This window comes from Oncorhynchus nerka, linkage group LG5 (assembly GCF_034236695.1).
Source record: "Oncorhynchus nerka isolate Pitt River linkage group LG5, Oner_Uvic_2.0, whole genome shotgun sequence".
Taxonomy (NCBI): domain Eukaryota; kingdom Metazoa; phylum Chordata; class Actinopteri; order Salmoniformes; family Salmonidae; genus Oncorhynchus; species Oncorhynchus nerka.
The window spans coordinates 53,462,828-53,484,893 of NC_088400.1; the positions used below are offsets into that span (position 1 = coordinate 53,462,828).

The 22,066-nt window shown below is 41.4% G+C and overlaps 1 protein-coding gene across 2 annotated transcripts in view; it reads right to left on the reverse strand.

Annotated features, from left to right (window-relative positions):
- The window catches only part of LOC115129626 (alpha-1,6-mannosylglycoprotein 6-beta-N-acetylglucosaminyltransferase A-like), a 103,902-nt gene extending 92,358 nt beyond the window's left edge, over window positions 1-11,544 (reverse strand). Inside the window, exon 1 of one of the 2 annotated variants that reach the window (XM_029660199.2) lies at window positions 11,331-11,544. The gene's annotated coding sequence lies outside the window, so the exon portion shown is untranslated. The remainder of the gene's footprint in view (window positions 1-11,330) is intronic. The other variant, XM_029660200.2, reaches the window with a different exon arrangement.
- Window positions 11,545-22,066: the final 10,522 nt, after the last annotated feature.

Below are 22,066 nucleotides of genomic sequence, written 5' to 3' on the forward strand. Positions count from 1 at the left end.
GCTAACACCTATGCTGCACTTTGATCATCTTGAATGTGATACAGTGCAAAAGAAATTAAGCCTTCGGGCTTGAAAAACAAAATCTCTGCACTGCGCTTTAAAATTCTCAAACCTACTTCAGCACGCTGCAATCTGCTGCACTGATAACATTGACTGTCTCTCACAGGTCTGGGTTCTGTGAGACAGAGTTAGGAGTTGCCATTCTCCGCCGATAAGGAGAGAAAAGGAGAAGGGTTGGGGGTCATTACAGACGTGACCCTGTGTCAACATAGAACTGGCTCTTGCTCATCATAGGCATGATGACCCAAAACGGAGCGGTCGCTACTTTCTGAACTTGCCCAATAAGACATTTTCGTGTTCTGTTGCAAAAGTTTTTCTATGATGTGCTTGTGCCCTAAATGCACAAGACCCTGCCTGAAACTCTAACAGAAACCCCCCAAAGTGCTCGTTGACTTTTGTCACAACACCTCCTTGTTCTTTAGAAGGGAAACGTTACAGAATACAGACCGATTTCTCAGGTTTCTAATTCAGGACCTTCATTTGGCTGGCAGGGTGCCTTCTGGCTCTCAACAGCGCCTATGAAACCCTGCGTGCTGACGGCCAGCTTCGGTTTCACAAAATACAATACCACCACAACCGTTGGAGTGGGTGACATACAAATTGCCGAATTGTCTTTTTAATGGCTGGAACCCACACACACACTCAATTAATCTCTAGAAGGGCTGAGAATCCCAACTGCTGCGAACAGATGTGATTATTTTTAGGCTTATACAGTTGTCAGATCACAAAATACTGTGTGCTCACATAGATAGGCGTACAGTATATCACAAAAGTGAGTACACCCCTCACATTTTTGTAAATATTTGAGTCTCTTTTACTGTTACAACACTGAAGAAATGAAACTTTGCTACAATGTAAAGTAGTGAGTGTACAGCTTGTATAACAGTGTAAATTTGCTGTCCCCTAAAAATAACTCAACACACAGCCATTAATGTCTAAACCGCTGGCAACAAAAGTGAGTACACCCCTAAGTGAAAATATCCAAATTGGCCCAATTAGCCATTTTCCCTCCACGGTGTCATGTGACTCGTTAGTGTTACAAGGTCTCAGGTGTGAATGGGGAGCAGGTGTCGTAAATATGGTGTCATCGGCTCTCACACTCCCTCATACTGACTGGTCACTGGAAGTTCAACATGGAACCTCATGGCAAAGAACTCTCTGAGGATCTGAAAAAAAAGAATTGTTGCTCTACATAAAGATGGCCTGGGCTATAAGAAGATTGCCAAGACCCTGAAACTGAGCTGCAGCACGGTGGCCAAGACCATACAGCGGTTTAACTGGACAGGTTCCACTCAGAACAAGCCTCACCATGGTCGACCAAAGAAGTTGAGTGCACGTGCTCAGCATCATATCCAGAGGTTGTCTTTGGGAAATAGACGTATGAGTGCTGCCAGCATTGCTGCAGACGTTGAAGGGGTGGGGGGGGGTCAGCCTGTCAGTGCTCAGACCATACGCCGTACACTGCATCAGTGGTCTGCATGGCTGTCGTCCCAGAAGGAAGCCTCTTCTAAAGATGATGCACAAGAAAGCCTGCAAACAGTTTGCTGAAGACAAGGAGACTAAGGACATGGATTACTGGAACCATGTCCTGTGGTCTGATGAGACCAAGATAAACTTATTTGGTTCAGATGGTGTCAAGTGTGTGTGTGGCGGCAACCAGGTGAAGAGTACAAAGACAAGTGTGTCTTGCCTACAGTCAAGCATGGTGGTGGGAGTGTCATGGTCTGGGGCTGCATGAGTGCTGCCGGCACTGGGGAGCTACAGTTCATTGAGGGAACCATGAATGCCAACATGTACTGTGACATACTGAAGCAGAGCATGATCCCCTCCCTTCGGAGACTGGGCCGCAGGGCAGTATTCCAACATGATAACGACCCCAAACACACCTCCAAGACGACCACTGCCTTGCTAAAGAAGCTGAGGGTAAAGGTGATGGACTGGCCAAGCATGTCTCCAGACCTAAACCCTGTTGAGCATCTGTGGGGCATCCTCAAACGGAAGGTGGAGGAGTGAAAGGTCTAACATCCACCAGCTCCGTGATGTCGTCATGGAGGAGTGGAAGAAGACTCCAGTGGCAACCTGTGAAGCTCTGATGAACTCCATGCCCAGGAGGGTTAAGGCAGTGCTGGAAAATATAATATTCCATATGGGAAACCAGGCCGAGGATCTCTAGATTAATTCCACCGCATTGCTCAGAGTCTGAAAGAGAAAGCATCCTACTGAAATGGAATAATGTTCTTTAATAAGAGCCTTTTCCCCCTCATGTTGCAGGAGCTGAACAAAAGCAGTGAGATGTGAATAGATATGCTAAATCAATAATGGATCCAAAATTTTTTAAACCTAGGCTGCATTTCCCACCTAAAAATAAGTCAGAATCAGGTGACTTAAAAGTCCAATCCAACATTTACAGGTGCAAACTCTTGATTTAGCCAAAGCTAAAAACACAGGAATGACATTCCCTAACACTTTTAAATTGTAGGACTATAGCCTCAAGTGGGCACTGGTATGTCCCTTTACACAGCCCTTGAAGCGTCCAGACAGCATTCTGAGGTAATGGATACGTGAAACTGATGATGGCCATGCTGCCATGGAGACGAGTGAGACTGTGCATCTTAATAGGCTACTTCTTCACACTCAGCAGGGCCTCCATTCAGTTATTAATTCCCAGCTCCAGTCTAGACAAATGGCCATACCTTACTGGTGTGAACGGCACACAATACTCTGCCCAACAACACCTCGGATTGGCTTTTAACACACTGTATTTTGCATTGTCATTCTGAAGATTTCTTTACACAAGAATGCAGTTCTGCTGGTCTTTATTAGAGATCTACCTATATGGGATTTTTGGGTCCGATACCGATTTTAGGGAGGCAAAAGTCACCGATTACTGATAAATCTGCCAATATATCATTTTTAGAAATGGAATGAAAAATATACTTTTTTATACAAATTGTGCTCCAAAAGATTAAAACATTCTAAATGATGATTTCTTAACTAAATAAAAATGTACATTTTATCTGTGGTTTACAGCAGGGGTTCCCAACCACAGCAGGGGTTACAGCAGGGGTTACTTGGCCTATCCACAGGGGGTACTTGAGAAGACTCATGGGACCATAGGACTACTGTTAAATGCACATGAGGGGGTACTTCAGAGGTACTCAGGGCAGAGTAAAATGCAATTGGTGATACAATAACTGAAATAGGTTGGGAACCACTGGTTTACAGGATATCCACTGACCATAAGCTATCTGTTCCTTACAACAATATGTTCTTACAGAAACCATATGTACATTACACAGATTCTCAATACAAAATGTATTGGCTGTACATTAACTGCAAATGGCATGTGCTAATGACTAATGTCGTTTACGCAGGCAAATGCTTACTAGCTAGCGTTAGCTACTTATCTCATCATAAATACAAGCACGTGGCCTAAATGACAGATCTGTGCAAACTCTTGTTTTTACAGATTGTGGAAAACTAACTAAATAAGCCCACTAGCTAACATAATAGACCCAGACAGTAACAGGCTTATTTTTGTATCAAGGACAAGTGTTCACTTTGGCATCAGTCCAGTGTTAGCACATAATTGGCACAGACAGCTAGCTACCTTGCTGGCATACATTGCTGGCTACCTGGCTAACTACCATGCTGGCTGGCTAACTACCATGATGGCTAACTAGCCAGCTAATGTTAAGAATGTGATGAGGACAGGGCTGCTTGCTTGGTGAAGTGTACTTTCGATTATTTACTTATTCAAATATGCTGGCTGTGGAAAACTACTCACTGTCAAACCATCATAACTACCATCTCTCACGTTGTGACCTAGGCCTAAATGCTGAAAAAAATATATGACCGCAAATGAGCAGACATACAGTTGAAGTCGGAAGTTTACATACACTTAGGTCGGAGTCATTAAAACTTGTTTTTCAACCCTTCCACAAATTTCTTGTAAACACATAGTTTTGGGAAGTCGGTTAGGACATCTACTGTGTGTATGACACAAGTAATTTTCCAACAATTGTTTACAGACAGATTATTTACATATACTAAGTTGACTGTGCCTTTAAACAGCTTGGAAAATTCCAGAAAATTATGTCACGGCTTTAGAAGCTTCTGATAGGCTTATTGACATCATTTGAGTCAATTGGAGGTGTACCTGTGGATGTATTTCAAGGCCTACCTTCAAAGTCAGTGCCTCTTTGCTTGACATCATGGGAAAATCTAAAGAAATCAGCCAAGACCTCAGAAAAAAAAAATACACCTCCACAAGCCTGGTTCATCCTTGGGAGCAATTTCCAAACGCATGAAGGTACCACGTTCATCTGTACAAACACCATGGGACCACACAGCCGTCATACCGCTCAGGAAAGAGATGCGTTCTGTCTCCTAGAGATGAAGGTGCAAAAAGTGCAAATCAATCCCAGAACAACAGCAAAGGACCTTGTGAAGATGCTGGAGAAAACAGGTACAAAAGTATCTATAGTCACAGTAAAAGTCATATTTCGACATTACCTGAAAGGCCGCTCAGCAAGGAAGGAAGGCTCCAAAACCGCCATAAAAAAGCCAGACTACGGTTTGCCACGGCACATGGGGATAAAAATGTTACTTTTTGGAGAAATGTCCTCTGGTCTGATAAAATAAAAAAATAGGACTGTTTGGCCGTAGAACATCATACCAACCGTGAAGCACGGGGTGGCAGCATCATGTTGTGGGGGTACTTTGCTGCAGGAGGGACTGGTGCACTTCACAAAATAGATGGTATCATGAGGCAGGAAATTTGTGGATATATTGAAGCAACATCAAGACATCAATCAGTCAGGAAGTTCCAGCTTGGTCGCAAATGGGTCTTCCAAATGGACAATGACCCCAAGCACACTTCCAAATTTGTGGCAAAATTGCTTGAGGACAACAAAGTAAAGGTATTGGAGTGGCCATCACAAAGCACTGACCTCAATCCTATAGAAAATTTGTGGGCAGAACTGAAAATGCGTGTGCGAGCAAGAAGGCCTACAATCCTGACTCAGTTACACCAGCTCTGTCAGGAGGAATGGGCCAAAATTCACCCCACTTATTGTGGGAAGCTTGTGGAAGGCTACCCGAAACATTTGAACCAAGTTAACAATTTAAAGGCAATGTTACCAAATACAATTAGTTGAGTATATGTAAACGTCTGACCCACTGGGAATGTGATGAAAGAAATAAAAGCGGAAATAAATCACTACTATTATTTTGACATTTCACATTCTTAAAATAAAGTGGTGAGCCTAACTGACCTAAAACAGGGAATTTTTACTAGAATTAAATGTCAAGAATTGTGAAAAACTGAGTTTAAAATGTATTTGGCTAAGGTGTATGTAAAACTTACGACTTCAACTGTATGTGTATTTTATGTACATAATATCACTGTTTTAATCTGTGGAACCGATTAGTCTTTATATCAATTGAATCGGGTTTATTCTTTGGACAAAATATAACTTATCATCACTGTAGGCCTAGGGATGTGACAGTTTTAGTATAATAGTGTAATTGACAAATATGGATATAGACGGTCATGAATGATTATTATTTAAAAAGATGACACGTGCTGTTGAGTCTGTTTCATCGGTAAAGTTAACTTTTTACAAAGTTATGAAACTTTTCTGCTTCTTGTTTCAGCAAGGTGTTGTAGCAAACAACCCTACGACCAGAAAAGCCACTGCGTATTTAACTTCAGTCTGTTATAACCAGGCAATGGCATTGTGTCCTTTGTAGACAAAACAGCAACACTAAGGCACGGGATGGGTAACTTAATACTGAGCGTGATCAGTGAGACAATCAAAACAGGCTGTTCCCAGACACCCAAGCTGAGCTTAACATGACAGCGGCGGTGCTGAGTGAAAGAGCGAGTGAGAGAGATCACCATTTCCTCAGAAGGAGAGTGCAGTTACAGATCATTCAGATAGAAATGCACTGGTGTAGAACGGCCATGAGTATCTGTCATGTAGAATAAGGCATAGGCCTATTTGTCAGCTCTCGTCATTAAGTCTGCATTTCTACCTGCGAAGTGCTAGGCTTATCAATGTACCACACTGAATAAGCTCCAGTTCCTACCTGACCTCCCCTTCATCGGCTGAGCTATCATTTCCCAGCAGTCTCTGCTCTCAAGCGGTTGGCACCACACACACGTGACACAGGCAGGCGCAGCACCATGACCAATCTGTGAAGGTCACCTCACCAGCCAGGCAGGGCTGCTGGCCACAGCCTGCCAGCGGAGTGGGCACCACCATCCTGCCACCGGGAAGCCACCGGCCTCTTGCCCATGCCTGGCTAAACACAGCACCACAGTCCGGGAAACAAACAAACAAACACAACTGTTCAAAAGTTTGGGGTCATAAATAACATCAAATTGATCCAACATACAGTGTAGACATTGTTAATGTTGTAAATGACTATTGTTGCTGGAATATGGAATATCTACATAGGCTTACGGAGGCCAATTATCAGCAACCATCACTCCTGTGTTCCAATGGCACATTTTGTTTGCTAATCCAAGTTTATCATTATAAAAGGCTAATTGATCATTAGAAAACCCTTTTGCAATTATGTTAGCACAGCTGAAAACTGTTGTGCTGATTAAAGAACCAATAAAACTGGCCTTCTTTAGACTAGTTGAGTATCTGGATCATCAGCATTAATGGGTTCAATTACAGGCTCTAAATGGCCAGAAACAAAGACTTTCTTCTGAAACTCGTCAGTCTATTCTTGTTCTGAGAAATTAAGGCTATTCCATACGAAAGATTGCCAAGAAACTGAACATCTTGTACAACGCTGTGTACTACCTCCTTCACAGAACAGCGCAAACTGGCTCTAACCAGAATAGAAAGAGTGGGAGGCCCCGGTGAACAACTGAGCAAGAGGACAAGTACATTAGAGTGTCTAGTTTAATAAACAGACGCCTCACAAGTCCTCAACTGGCAGAGTAATTAAATAGTGCCTGCAAATTACCAGTCTCAATGTCAACAGTGAAGAGGCAACTCCGGGATGCTGGCCTTCTAGGCAGAGGTCCAGTGTGTGTTCTTTTGCCCATCTTATCTTTTCATTGGCCCGTCTGAGATATGGCTTTTTCTTTGCAACTCTGACTAGAAGGCCAGCATCGCAGTCGCCTCTTCACTGTTGATGTTGAGACTGGTGTTTTGCGGGTACTATTTAATGAAGCTGCCAGTTGAGGACTTGTGAGGCGTGTGTTTCTCAAACTAGACACTCTGATATACGATGCTATTGCCTCAAACTAGAGGCAATAGCATCGTATATCACAATGTTTTATGGGCACGTAATCACAATAGGACAACGGTTGACATCGCCTCAACCCTACACACCAACACAGAGTTAGAGTTGTGTGGGTTATTTACCCCTTACGGTGTGTTGCGTTCCAACAGAGTACAGACCAACGTTTCTGTTCTCTTCACCTCCTCTGAATAAAGAGGCAGTTGACTGCACTGCAGCGCACAGTAAATCAAACATGGTTTCCTCTCGGCTGCTCTCCTAGGGCAGGCACATTTCAGACGCCCGCTTGGGCTCTGTTTTTTTTTTTTAACCGACTCTGCTGCTCACTCCTGTAAGCCTATGGAGAGCCGAGCAGTTAAACTGATTGGGATACTGTATTAGACAGTGATCATCTTAACCCCAAACCCGTTCAGGTCAAGCGGCAGTAAAACAGTCAGGACTAGTAGGTACAGTAAAGCACTCACTTTCACAGTCAAGCATTCCCAAACAAGTGTCTCAAAGACAATAATACTCAGAAACATGAATTCATTATGTATTAAGATGATAGTTACAATAGAGACTGACTTTATTTTTCCCACAAGTTTGTGGACTTGTGGCTTTCAGATTACAAAAAGTTAGGCCTATCAGTTAACCAACACAGCCGTTGGAAAGATGGGTTAATTAAATATAAAGATGATCTGTAATAGCCACAGGACTGTTTGTCTGTATGTAAGGAATAACCTAAATCAGGACGAGCATAGCAACAAGTGACCATTTAACTAAATCATAGCAATACATCCCCCCTCATCCCCAGAGGTTCAGAAAGCAGCTAATATCCTGGTCTGCTGATTGTGTTTGAAATCCACCAGAGCAGAAACAGAAGAGCACTTTATCCTGGGTGTCATTAGATCTCAGTATGGATGCTAGGACATTAATCATTTGACTGGAGCAGAATGTCATGAAAACCTATAAAGTACTGAACCGTCCTGCAGCACATCCTGTAACACAGGAGGTAGACTTCCTTAAAGCTGCAATATATCACTTTTTGTGTGACCTAACCAAATTCACATAGAAATGTGAGTTACAGATCTGTAATTGTCATTGAAAGCAAGTCTAAGAAGCGGTAGATCTGTTATATGTGCGCTATATCAATGCATCCCGTTACTAAGTCTAGTTTTTGAGTCTTTTACTTTCAAAACAGCAGAAAATGCAATATTTGTAGTTATGGGAAGAGATATTTCACAGCGGTTTGGATGGTACAATGATTATCTATACTAGGGGTATTTTTACCCTACGAGGTCCTGAACCTGCTGGTTCTTGTTCTACCTGATAATTAATTGCACCAACCTGGTGTGCCAGGTCAAAATCAGTCCATGATTAGAGGCGAACAATGGAAGAAAGCAGTGGAACTGGTTTGGAGGGCCAGAGTTGAGTTTGAGGGCTCTACACTATAGTTGCTTGTTTTGTCACATACACTGAAATTAGGGGCACTATTCAAATTTTTGCAACCAGGAAATGACGGAGCGATATCTGCAATGTTGTATAAACAAAGACCACGTAGAATGACTAGGTTATTTATATGATATAAACAGTACTAATGAAGGCATTAAATCCAGTCCCAAGTTAAAAGCTCCCATTTGTGTTCCTCCATGGCTAAGCTGAACAAAGCAACTATTTGCTTTTAATAGAAAGTTATGTAGTATACAAGCCAGTGTTAAAATACTGACTGCTGTATATTTAGCCCAAGCTTTTCCATATGCCTTGACAAAGTGAGATACATATGATTCAATCTACAGCATAATCAAGTGATGAAAGGCTTAATTACAAGCTCTACCTTGCACTTCAAAGGAATCATTAAAAGCTCATCTCTTTGATACAAAAACAAGCACCAAGGTGACGCAATCTTCAATCCCTCTAAAAAATACTAACAAGTTCGAAGCGAATATTAGCCTACGTCTCAATACAGAATTCTCTAGTGATGTGACATTTTTCAAGGAAAACCAGAGGCTTAAAAAATCTGAAGCTTTGGATTTTCCCAACCATTTAAACAGAAGGTGGTTGTATTAGGCTAAACTGCGGTGTTAGCCTAAGTCAGTTCGAGCCGAACACAGTGACCACAGTGAGTTGGTGGCACAAAGGGGGGGGGGGGGCAGTGGTGTGTGTATTATGTACAGGCCGTGAGGAGCAGGACCCCTTTAATCAGAGAGACTTAGTGTTCCGCAGCTCTGGGGGAAACCATCAACAATCCCTCCATCACCTCCAGCCTTGCCCAATGATGGGGTCCCAACAATTTATCTTGCCAGCAGCAAAGCATGCCACTGGAGTAAAGCTCCTTTCAAGCAGATTTATACTCCCCAAGAGCTGCAGCGAAGGCACTTGACAGAGCTCTTTATAAAAAGGCAAGGAAGCCAGCGGCTCACCTCTGCTAACTGCAGTCCCAATGGCCGTTTGATAGTCAGGATCATAAGCTAAGCAGGGAGGTGAACAGAAACAGAAACCCAATATCACCTCAATTAAACCTGCCAGTCTGTCCTCCATCTTAATCAAAAGTCTTCATTACCAAGGGGATAAGAAAGAGCCAACCTCCAAGAGAAGATACTAAACATCAAAAGCTGAATACTTTATGTTTTCATGGCACCAACCATAACTTTACCTGTAGCTGAGCCAAATTCCTTAGAGTATACTGTAGAGAATGTGGACTACGTTTGTAATTACAGAGTACACTGGACTGTTTCCAAGGGGATTTCTGGGTGTTTGAATAAATCTCCTGGGTTGTAAGAGAAGCACTCTTTCAAATCTACTCAGAGGATTGCAGCCAAGGCAGTATTGAGCAACCCAATCACTGAACTATAGGAAGTTAGGAACGCATAGTGAGCTAGCTCTCACAGTGGAAAGTGTGGGGAAAGTGTTTTCATGCTTATCCACAAAGGACTCTTCACATCTTACCATGTTCACAAAATATTTTCATTGATAATACAATAGAACTACAAATGTGAAAATGTAACATTGCTTTATGTATAAAAAATATAAAAAAGACTGCAAATTATCCAAAATATACACAGTCAAAAGACCATCAAAAGATATAGGCTGTACATAACAAATTGAGATATAGATTTTTTTTTAATGACAGGTGGGAGTTACAACTCCTAAAACTAGGCAATACCATGCAGTGTCAGCCGGAACCATTCATTTTAGATTCGTAGAGATTATCCATACTCATTCGATTTGGGGAAGAAAAGGTTAACACCTCTAGCTAGCTAGCAAGAAACATTTTAAACAGCAATTCTAGTGACAAAGCCGGTAGTGTCCCTTCTATCATATCAAGCCATGGATCAAATTCAAAAGAATGTTAGCTATTGTTATTATTAAAACAATGCAACCAGAGCTATAATTCTGTATCATCATGAAACAAAATACATTGTTGACAACAAAAACTGCACTGGCTGGTTTGTTATTGTTGCTGCAATAACTGTCAATGACAGGTAGGCTATAACATGGCTAGCTAGCTACTCTCGTCTGACATAGCACTGATATAATCGACAACAGACAATTTTAGCAAGAAAGGAAGTAGCTCTGCTCATAACTAGACACTATGTTTTTAGGGCTAGCAAGGAAGCCAGTATGTTTGCATTTCAACGGTTTTAAACTACCAGGTTAGCTGACTCGCTGACAAGCGAACCATTGTATTGTTATGACAGGTCAGATTGATTATTAGCGCTGCGGTATGCGATTCTTTACTAGCTCGCGTTAGCTGTCACGTGCAGTAGTTTCTCGGCTAGCCAACTAACGTTAGCTATCTCAGGGAACTAACAATAACATTACTGTAATGGCTGTTAACGAGAGACATGACATGAAACGCGAACAAACTGAAATAGCTAGCTAGGTATGAGTCTGGCTTTTTGGTCATCCTTCCGTCATTGAGCAGCACTTCTAACCGCAGTAACAAGTCGCTCGTAGTACGATTGGGAGAATACTGCGACTCCGCAATGAAAATGCTATGTTGTGGAAATCATATTACAGCTTACCTTTCGGATAGTAGACTGCCCCAAATTGACTTCAGGACTCGGGTTTTTGGTTATACTGATATGATAACAGATGGTACAGGATTCCGTATGAATGGACAGTTACTGTAGCTTGCTATGATTTTCCGCTCTAGCGCTTGAGCCTTTTCTATCGCTCTGCCACTTCCAGCACCTTGTCCTAACGCAAAGGCTATTTAGGGATCCTCTGAATGTTGACATCTCCTGGGGGAAAAAAAGAGAGCAATATTTACCTTTATGATAAAATGAAAAGCATACATTGAATTACATGTCACATCGGTGCAATTTTATTCATATTTAGAACCTTGTTTATTTTATATTTCGCATACACAAATAGGGGAAAACGATATGGATAAACTATTTATGTGGTCAATAATTCCATGATAACTGAAACGATATATTATTTATATAGTGTTCTTGCTTTCAAGATATGTTCATTATAAGTAGCCGAATCTACACATCAGCCCAAGGCTGCGTAGTGTCATAGGACAACAAAATCACCATTCTCCCTTGAAAAGGTGAACAAAAGACTAAAAGACAAGCTTAGGGATTGCTGCCATCTGCTGGCTTTTTGTATACTGAAAGTAAGCATTATAGTCACCGTCGTTCACTTCACACTTATGTCACACACTGGGTGCTACATTGGGTGCGTCACTTAATTCAGAAATGATCATCTATTTTAGCTGATAGAGTGTTAAGAAATCAAAACTGTTGATCTGAGAGGCCCACTAGAGGGTATCCACAGAACAGTTTATTATGCCAATATTATGGGGACATGAATTAGAACATGTGAGGGAAAGGTTTTTTAATAACAGAATGTGAAATGGCACACCAATCCTCCTTTACCTTCACCTGGTTGATAATAGGCTATAGGTTTGTAGATTACTTGTCCAGCCTTTAAATTAGTGCATTGACTTGAATGATTATGATTTGATAGCAGTCTATACAAACAACAACATTCATGATTGGCTCTGCCCACTTAAGAATATTAACAGTGAAAAGAGTTCAATATATTATATATTGTATTAATAAACACAAATTTGATGTTTTCCTGCCAAAATACAGCAACATTCCTGACCTACCCTCTTATCTAATCCATAGCAAGTGACACATTGATATTCAAACTAGTTTATTACAAGATTATTTTAGATTTGCTTAATATTTTTATTTTGATGATTGTTTGTTAAAAACAAATGTGGGGAACATTACCACAGTCCTTCAGGCCCAGACATTGGCAACCCATCCATATCACATTGATATTCTAATTGTTAGGCTGTGGACCACATTATGAAAGCACTCCATCTTCAAAGGAAGTATAAATTACAGATAAGCCCCCTCCCAAAGCTCAGAATTATTGTATCAGAGGATTTCTTAATGTCTTTGCCCCTCTCGATTCAAAGACATACTTCTATGAAGAGGCCCCGCTCAAATTTGAGAGGAGAATGTCTTGTACTTTCCATTGAAATCCAAAGAGGCACCAAATCAAACCTGCGGGTGTAGTAGGCCTTGTGCACCTTACTCAAAATGGACAGCATTTAGTCAGGATCATTAGGAGATGATTATGATAAGACATTATTAGGGAGTCATACATGCTCTTTATGACAAGTCTTACATTGCATTATAACTGCATCACAATGCATTAAATGCTTTAAGTAAAGTGTTACCAAAGTTCAATCTAATCCAAAATAAGTGTAAAGTAGAGCACCTACTGTATCAATTGGTAGCTACCAGCAAGTTAACCTGTAGGAAACTGGGTCCCATTGGAATGTTAATGATACTATGGCCACTAACCATCTCTGCTGCATATTCCCCCTCAATGCAATAATGACTCATGGCTCAGAGCCTCAGACACATTCACTGAACAATTCATGCAGAGGGCTCATAATAATTTGTCATGGTAAGTACCCGCCCTCTGTGAAATCATGTTGCTCCTCAGCATAGAAATATCATCTATTAATCTTCTAATCATGATCTTATTATCTAGTCATTCTGTGCCAGTTGGGAAGTTGATTGACTATATCAGAGGTGATTGTAATGGTAACGGAATTGAGTCAATTCAGAAAAGCAAACGATAGACCTACTATGATCATCTTCCTTTTGTGCAGTGGACATGGTCCCTATTTGTGCATTATTTTTCACCAGAGCCCTGATCAAAAGTAGTGCACTATGTAGGGAATTGGGTGCCATTTGGGACACAGACATGATTGTGACCATTTTACTTTTCATTAGCCTAAATATACTGTATTATATCCAGGGAATTATGGTAATTTACAACTTTGGATAACCCTAAATATCCTGTAACACATCTTGTAACTGACACATAATCAGACAGGAGGTTACAGTCAGTGGCAACTCATCATTTACGGCAGGTGTTTTGCATGTTATTTTGACAATTAATACGTGTCACATATCAGTTTGCAAACAAATGTAAAAAAAAAATATATATATATATATATATATATTATTGAGTTAATAAAGCGGCATACAAACATGGTCTCTTTTTTGCTTTCTTGAGTAAGCCAGCTCCAAAATGCAGGCGTTTCAGCCTAGCTCAGTGCTTTCTGTGGTGGTGGGGCAGCCAACAGAAAATACGGAGCGTAGGGGTTGGTAATGTTCTCTAGTTGCGCCGTGATTGGCTCAGTGTTCTGTCACTCATGGGGACACTACGAGCCATACCATAGTCTTACATTAGAAGTGCACATCCAAGAAGGCTCAAGGTCATTGGCCACAGATAAAATTACGTCAAATCCCATGATATCTACCATAGCTTTGATTAGACTGATCACGTCAATAGCAAGCTAGCAGCCATCATCATGAATCAAGTTGACAATTTACTGGCAAATCATTTTCAATCCTTATCATATGAAGAGAAAATATAGATAAAACATATCGGTGCTCATCGACCATTGGACATAAACATTACACAACAAGTTGGAAGTCAATGAGTGATTTGGAAGAAATCAGTGGCTAACTGCAAGCGTTGCAAAGCAATCACTAGCCGGCTATTCAGTGGAGTGGGTGTGTGGTCCAAGTCTGGGTTTAAGGGTCTCTTTTCCAAGCTTAAAATGATAAACATTCAACATTGGCCATGCTGTCAATCCAGCATGACTTCTGCCGCGTTAAAAACAACTGAAAACACGGGAACTGGGAAATCTCAGACTTCAGTGAGTTCAAGACAACTGGGAACTTGGAAAAAAACTAGCTCCGACTGGGAAAATACATTTTGAATGGTCATCCAACTTGGAATTCCAAGTCGGGAACTCAGGCCTCTTACTAGAGCTCTGGCCTGAAGATCACTTACGTCATGATTCAACCTTGTTTTTTCCCGAGTTCCCAGTTGTCTTGAAAGCACAATAAATCCAGAGAATCCCAGACTAAATATTTTTTGCTCGTATGATTTGAAAAACGAATCATCAGGAGTAGGCAGCGCCATAAGTAAGTGAGTAAACTGAGATATGACTAAGGAGTTCATCTGTAACGGTTCTCTTGTGGTGAAGGAGAGTCGGACCAAAATGCAGCGTGTAGATTGCGATCCATGTTTAATGAACAAACGTAAACACGAATCAATACAAACACTACAAAACAAAGAACGTAATGAACAAAACCGAAACAGCCTATACTTGTGTCAACTAACACAGGAACAAAGACACTAAGGACAATCACCCACGAAACACTCAAAGAATATGGCTGTCTAAATATGGTTCCCAATCAGAGACAACGATAAACACCTGCCTCTGATTGAGAACCACTTCAGACAGCCATAGACCTAACTAGAACACCCCACTAAGCTACAATCCCAATACATACACACCACATACAAAAACCCATGCCACACCCTGGCCTGACCAAATAAATGAAGATAAACACAAAATACTTCGACCAGGGCGTGACATCATCAGGACAATTTTTCCATAAATAAACAGGCAGTTATTGAATGTACACTTGGAATGCAATGAATAGATCAAGATGAATGTATGCATATCACACAGGAAGCAGCGCAGGTCCTAATCCAGGCACTTGTCATCTCCCGTCTGGATTACTGCAACTCGCTGTTGGCTGGGCTCCCTGCCTGTGCCATTAAACCCCTACAACTCATCCAGAACGCCGCAGCCCGTCTGGTGTTCAACCTTCCCAAGTTCTCTCACGTCACCCCGCTCCTCCGCTCTCTCCACTGGCTTCCAGTTGAAGCTCGCATCCGCTACAAGACCATGGTGCTTGCCTACGGAGCTGTGAGGGGAACGGCACCTCAGTACCTCCAGGCTCTGATCAGGCCCTACACCCAAACAAGGGCACTGCGTTCATCCACCTCTGGCCTGCTCGCCTCCCTACCACTGAGGAAGTACAGTTCCCGCGCAGCCCAGTCAAAACTGTTCGCTGCTCTGGCCCCCCAATGGTGGAACAAACTCCCTCACGACGCCAGGACAGCGGAGTCAATCACCACCTTCCGGAGACACCTGAAACCCCACCTCTTTCAGGAATACCTAGGATAGGATAAAGTAATCCTTCTCACCCCCCTTAAAAGATTTAGATGCACTATTGTAAAGTGGCTGTTCCACTGGATGTCTTAAGGTGAATGCACCAATTTGTAAGTCGCTCTGGATAAGAGCGTCTGCTAAATGACTTAAATGTAAATGTAAATATCAAATGGCTCCAACAGTACCGGTCAAAAGTTTGGACACACCTACTCATTCAAGGGTTTTTCTTTATTTTTACTATTTTCTACATTGTAGAATGTCCATGGTTACAGGATCTTGTTCTATTTAAAGAGCTTTACATTTCTATTTAAGAGCTTATATATTTTGTGATTTGAATAATAAGTATGTCTACTTCACCATCATTCCATTTTATAGGTAAACTGCAGGGTAATGTAAAAGTTGTATTTTTTATGTAGGCCCTAACAGTTTGTGGGCACCATTTATCACCGTTATAGTACAATTAATGTATTGTTTAGTGGTGTGTTGTGTTGTATAGTGGCTTTGCTGGCATGCATCAAACTTTTGGGGGGAGTTTGCCCCACTAAGATTTAAAAGCTAAAATCGCCACTGGTTACAGTATATATCTTTGACACTTATCTTTCACTCCTCACAAATAGATTAGTTGCTTTAGGGTGGCAGAGAGCAACAGAGATAAATTTTGAACATTTTATCAAATAACATAAAGTTACATGTCGAAAATAAGTAGTAGCCAGTGCAGTCTATGAGTAGTGCACACATTGTGTTGAGTACTGCATAAAATTGAACCTACACTCCATGTACCATAATCAAATGAATGACCTTTATATGTATCTATAGAGAGTGAAGGAGAAGTACAAATGTATGACTGTTCTTATTCTCAATCTGACAGCTTTCCTGCCAACACTAAGGCAAAAAGAGAAAACTGTTTCTTTAAAAAAAAATCTAATTATCCTTCAGCAGTTAGGAAAGCCAGCTCTTTTGAAGTGCACATTAAATAGATGATCATATTGCCTTATACTATCACGTCCGGACCTTAGTTCCTTTTTTTTACGTCTCTATTTTAGGTTGGTCAGGGTGTGAGTTGGGGTGGGCATTCTGTTTTGTTCTGTTTGTATTCCTATGCGTTTGGCCTGGTATGGTTCCCAATCAGAGGCAGCTGTCAATCGTTGTCTCTGATTGAGAACCATACTTAGGCAGCCTGTTTTTGCCCTTGAGTTGTGGGTAGTTGTTTTTTTGTCTCTGTACCAGACAGGACTGTTTCGTTTTGTTCTAGTGTTCAGTGTAATTAAAAGATCATGAAGACGTACCACGCTGCACCTTGGTCCTCTCCTTCCACCTACGAAAATCATTACATATACTGTCTCATCTGCTCCTGCCACGCCCTGTAGTGCTCATCCGGTGTCTCCTTGACCTGCCGCTACTCCCCCAGTGCTCTCTCCCTCTGTGTGTGTGTGATTGTGGGGGCGGAGACAGGTGTGCTGGAGTCAGAGCAGATCCCTACCAGCTGCAACATGTTCCATAATCAAGACCTCTACAAATACTCAGTCCTGCCACTTCCCCACTGCCAGATCATAATCGCTGCCCAGTCTTTCCATGTTTCTAGTCGTTGGTTCCTGTTGTGCCTGTGTTCCCTTGCCCGATGCCGTTTTCCGCTCTGCTTGCTCTGACTCTGGTCCGTCTCCAGTCCATCTTCTTGTCAGTCCTGCTACTCTGTCCTGGATTCCCCACTCTACGCTCCCTTGAATTCCCCTCCAGACCTGCTTACCCGGTTTCCAGCAACCCGCCCAAGCTTCCCCTGACCTGCACTCCATCTTCCTCCAGTGTTTCAAAATAATACCTTGGTTACCTCATTCCAGTCTCATCGTTGGAGTCTGCTCTTGGGTTCACTTGTTCTGCTCTGTGTGACAAATACAAAGGGAGATATCACAGTAATATGATGGGGGTTATCTTGACTACTGTGAGGCGACTGAACATGAATATATCAATAGTATAATTTGAATAAATGATTTGATAAACAAAATTAATGATTTTAAAGTCAGACATAAGAATGACATTGACACGAGTGATATTCTCCTGAACCAGACAATAGTTATCATTTGTCAGTTAGCAAATGCACCTATTCAGAGCAACTTACAGCCAGTGCATTCAACAAAGGTAGGTAAGACAACCACATTCAGTTATTGCAAGTAAAACCATTCCTTGAAAAAGCAGCTATCAGTGAAATCAGTGCTAGTAAGAAAAGACAAGTGTAAGTGTTAGTGCAAGAAAGACAAGTAAAACACTAAGAATGTTGTTTTTATTAGGGGTGCTAAGGGTTTCAAACAAGGTGCTCTTTGAATGAAACAGACAGCACACACACAACTGATGGGTTATTGTGGCTAGCAAAAGCAACTCAGCCTAAGAACAGAACTTAGAAACCCACCCCAAACATACCAAACAATGGCAGGTCACAGTGAAAGAGAATCACACAAAGCCAGTATAAGCCAGTCCCGTATGGGTTTGGTTCTCAATCAGGGATGGCTGTCTATCTTTGTCTCTGATTGAGAATCATACTTAGGCATCCTGTTTTGCCACCTTAGTTGTGGGATGTTGATTTTTGTTAGCTCTGTGAAGCTTGCAGAAACTGATGTCCGTTATGCTTTTGGTGTTCTGAGAAAATAAAGAATCATGAACACATACCACGCTGCACCTTGGTCCACTTTTTCCAATGGGCGTTACATAAATTTTCTTGGAATTGCTGTCACCTGAGTGGTTGAACGGTTAAAGCTAAATAACAACCTTGTAAACCTGCCATGACTCACCTGTGGACTTTCTGTATGTTTTATCAATATTTCAGGCATTTACTGTCTGTGGTGTGTGTAAACAGGCACCAATATAGGGGAAGAGGCGGCGGGAGAGGCATCCTAAATCCCACAAATCCTTTAAACATCCTTGGAAGTGAGTACAGGAGAGAGGAGGAAAGGATGAGAGAAGGTCTGCTGTGGAGAGATCAAGAGGCAATAGGCATTGGCAGCCTTGGAGAAGAGTGCAGTGGGCACATGCACACAGGGGGAAGGGCAATGTACAATGTTAAAAATCAAATGTCAATGTCAAATATACAGTTGGAAGTTAACTTTGTAATCATACTTGAGAAAATTGTTATACCATTCTTATGACCTGTAACGGTCATCGTTGCATGAAGAAGTGGACCAAAGCGCAGCGTCGTAAGTGTTCATGATTTATTACTAGAACTGAACACTTGAGACCAAAACAGTTCTGTCTGGTGCAGACACAAAAACAGAAATCAACTACCCACGAAACACAGGTGGGAAAAGGCTACCTAAGTATGGTTCTCAATCAGAGACAACGATAGACAGCTGCCAATGATTGAGAACCACACCCGGCCAAACACACAGAAATAGAAAACATAGAACACAAAACATAGAATGCCCCCCCAACTCACGCTCTGACCAAACCAAAATAGATACATAAAAAGGATCTCTACGGTCAGGGCGTGACATGACCACGTAAAATGCTTAATGTGTCAAATATATAGCGGGAAACTAACATTTGGAGGTCACACGTGAAACCTTTGATTTCATCCCTGGCAAAAAAAAAGCTGTCAAACATGCTCTAGCATATTCCGACGTGAGAACAGAGAGCTACCAAGCACCCCATCAGAGGAGCAAAACAGGAAGGAGACCCAAGAAGCCCTCTTCTTGTCAGCTATAGGGGCTAACAGATGGCAGAGGTGGGATTAGGGCTCTATGAGATGAAAGATCAGTCAGATGAAAGACTTCCTCGCTGCATCGACGTGCACAGGCACGTTATTACTCTAGTTTATCACAGAATGACGTAATGAGTTCACTAACTCTACATATAAACTGGGGGATTTTATACATTCACTTTGAATCAAACTGATGGACATGTCTCTTTTAGAACAACACACAGACTCTATTTGGCAATCTGATAGTAATATATACCATTTAGCATATGTTTTTATCCAAAGAGACTTTGTAGTTACAGTATATGTGATCCATGCAGGAATTGGAATTGATCACACAACCAATTGAGCCACACAGGATAATGATTGCTACATTATTCATTTCGGAGAAATAAGCACCTCTAAAAGCTCACAGCACATTACAGGGCAACTGTAATGTCAATCAGCTGTCCCTGTGGCAGGATGCAGAGTGATCAGAGGATGGTTACATAAGTATGCATAAAGTGGGATGCAATTTGTGCCATTTGGGATGTAAACAAGTCTTAGTGTGAGTCCGGATATATAATAACCATTGAGTTGTGTTAACACCCAGTGTTACCATTATTAAACAGTCACAAGGTAACGCTGCTTTTGAGTCAAGACAGATCAAATACTTTAGATCTTTCGAGTGGCTAGGAAGTTGCAAGAGTCTTCACAGGTGTACAAATAACTCAGAGTACGGATGTAGGGTAGTTGGTGCCATGAAGGGACTAATTGAATAACCTACAGAGTACTATAAGGTCGCATATGCTGAGCCAGCATGTGACATGTTTTCTTTAGAATAATGGGTAATCACTGCTTTAAACGATCACATGAGCTTTTTCTGTGGTGTCCTCTGAATGTAATGTTACTGCTCTATTGAGCATTCTGTCATGATACTTTTTGTGTTTGTTTTGTTCTGGGTAAATTACTTTTCCTGAGGAGAAAATATTTTGAGCATTCTTTCCAACTTGTTCTTGATTCAATTTTACGTGGTTCTTGCATGAAATGTGTATTTTATGCATACATTGTTGTGTACTGTTGTAACGCCTGCTTCCAACTCACACTCTCAAACACATAGATTCCCTGAACGCAGCTCACTCTCCAGATCCCAATCACCTGAATTTTGATCACCTGTTCACACACCTGTATGTCACTTACACACACTATTTAGTTCAGTTCCTTGCACCCATCATTGTGAGGTATTGTTTGATTTTTGTCCACATTCTAGTGAGAGCTCTGTTTATTTCCTTATTAGTCCTCCCGTGTATCCTAGTTTTTGGCCATACTCATATACGATGTTCTTTTGCCTATTCCCTGCCTGTACTTTGCCTTTTTGGATTCCCTGTGTATGACATTCTGCCTGTCCCTGGACCATAGTACCTGCCTCCTCCTGTGGCCCTGTACTAAATAAACCAGCACTCTCTCCCATCATACTCATTACAACTGTGTTGATAACAAACATTGATACTAGATAGTACATAGCATCTACTTGTACAAATTGTCCCAAGCACTTATATGGGAAACCAGACCATCAAGGAGAAACAGTGTGAGGGTCTGCTCCCAGGCTTAGATGATAGGTGGCTGATGCGTACAGTACTGTAAGTACTATACAGTTCAGAATGTACAGCGCATTCGGAAAGTATTCAGACGCCTTGACTTTTTCCATTTTGTTACGTTAAAGCCTTGTTCTAAAATATGTAGATTTTTTAATGTGGAAAAAGTCAGGGATCTGAATACTTTCCGAATGCACTGTACTTGCACTCAAACCATAAAAAGGAAAAACCAAGGAGGCAGAGATGCCAAAGAATATTCTTAATTTAATGTCATGCCCGAAAGAATACAAGAAGTGCCAGTGCAAAGTGCAATAAAGTACTGAACAAAAGATACAGAATTGTTTCTGCTTCTATGCTTCTATGCCATAATTGTTGATTGTACGGAAGATGGCATAGACTCTGAAATTAATGTTCTCTTTTTGTTTTTCACTTTATTGCACTGGAACCTTTTGTATTTTTTCGAGCATGGAGTTAAATCAGCCTCTGCCTTGTTTTTTTCCTTTTTACACAAAACCCACTTAGATAGTATGAATGAATATATGACAGAGATAGAGTCCATTAGCACAATGCCAGCGTACTTATCAGGACAACTCTAGTGGTCTCTTTGGATTCTGTTTTCCACAAAAGACAGGGACTTCCTGTAAATGGATATGACATCAGAGGAGCAGTTTTAGTCGTCATGTCAAATGAACTTGATGTATGATGTAGTGCAGAGGTACCCTTACCAAAAAACAGGCTTCTGGCAAACAGTTGTGTCACACATTTTAGACCATTTGCTTCTAATTTGCGTATAGGCAACCCTGGTCCGAACATACCACAGATACAGCAGTATTTAGTTCCAACCAGGCTGAATTCCACCAATGAATATGTTATTGTATTGTATTTTATGTATTGTATTGGGGAATGAGTTGTGTTGTGTATTGTATTTTTTATTTGGAGGGTGTGATGTTGATTGTGATACTGTACTTGTAACTGGCTTGCCTTTCTTGC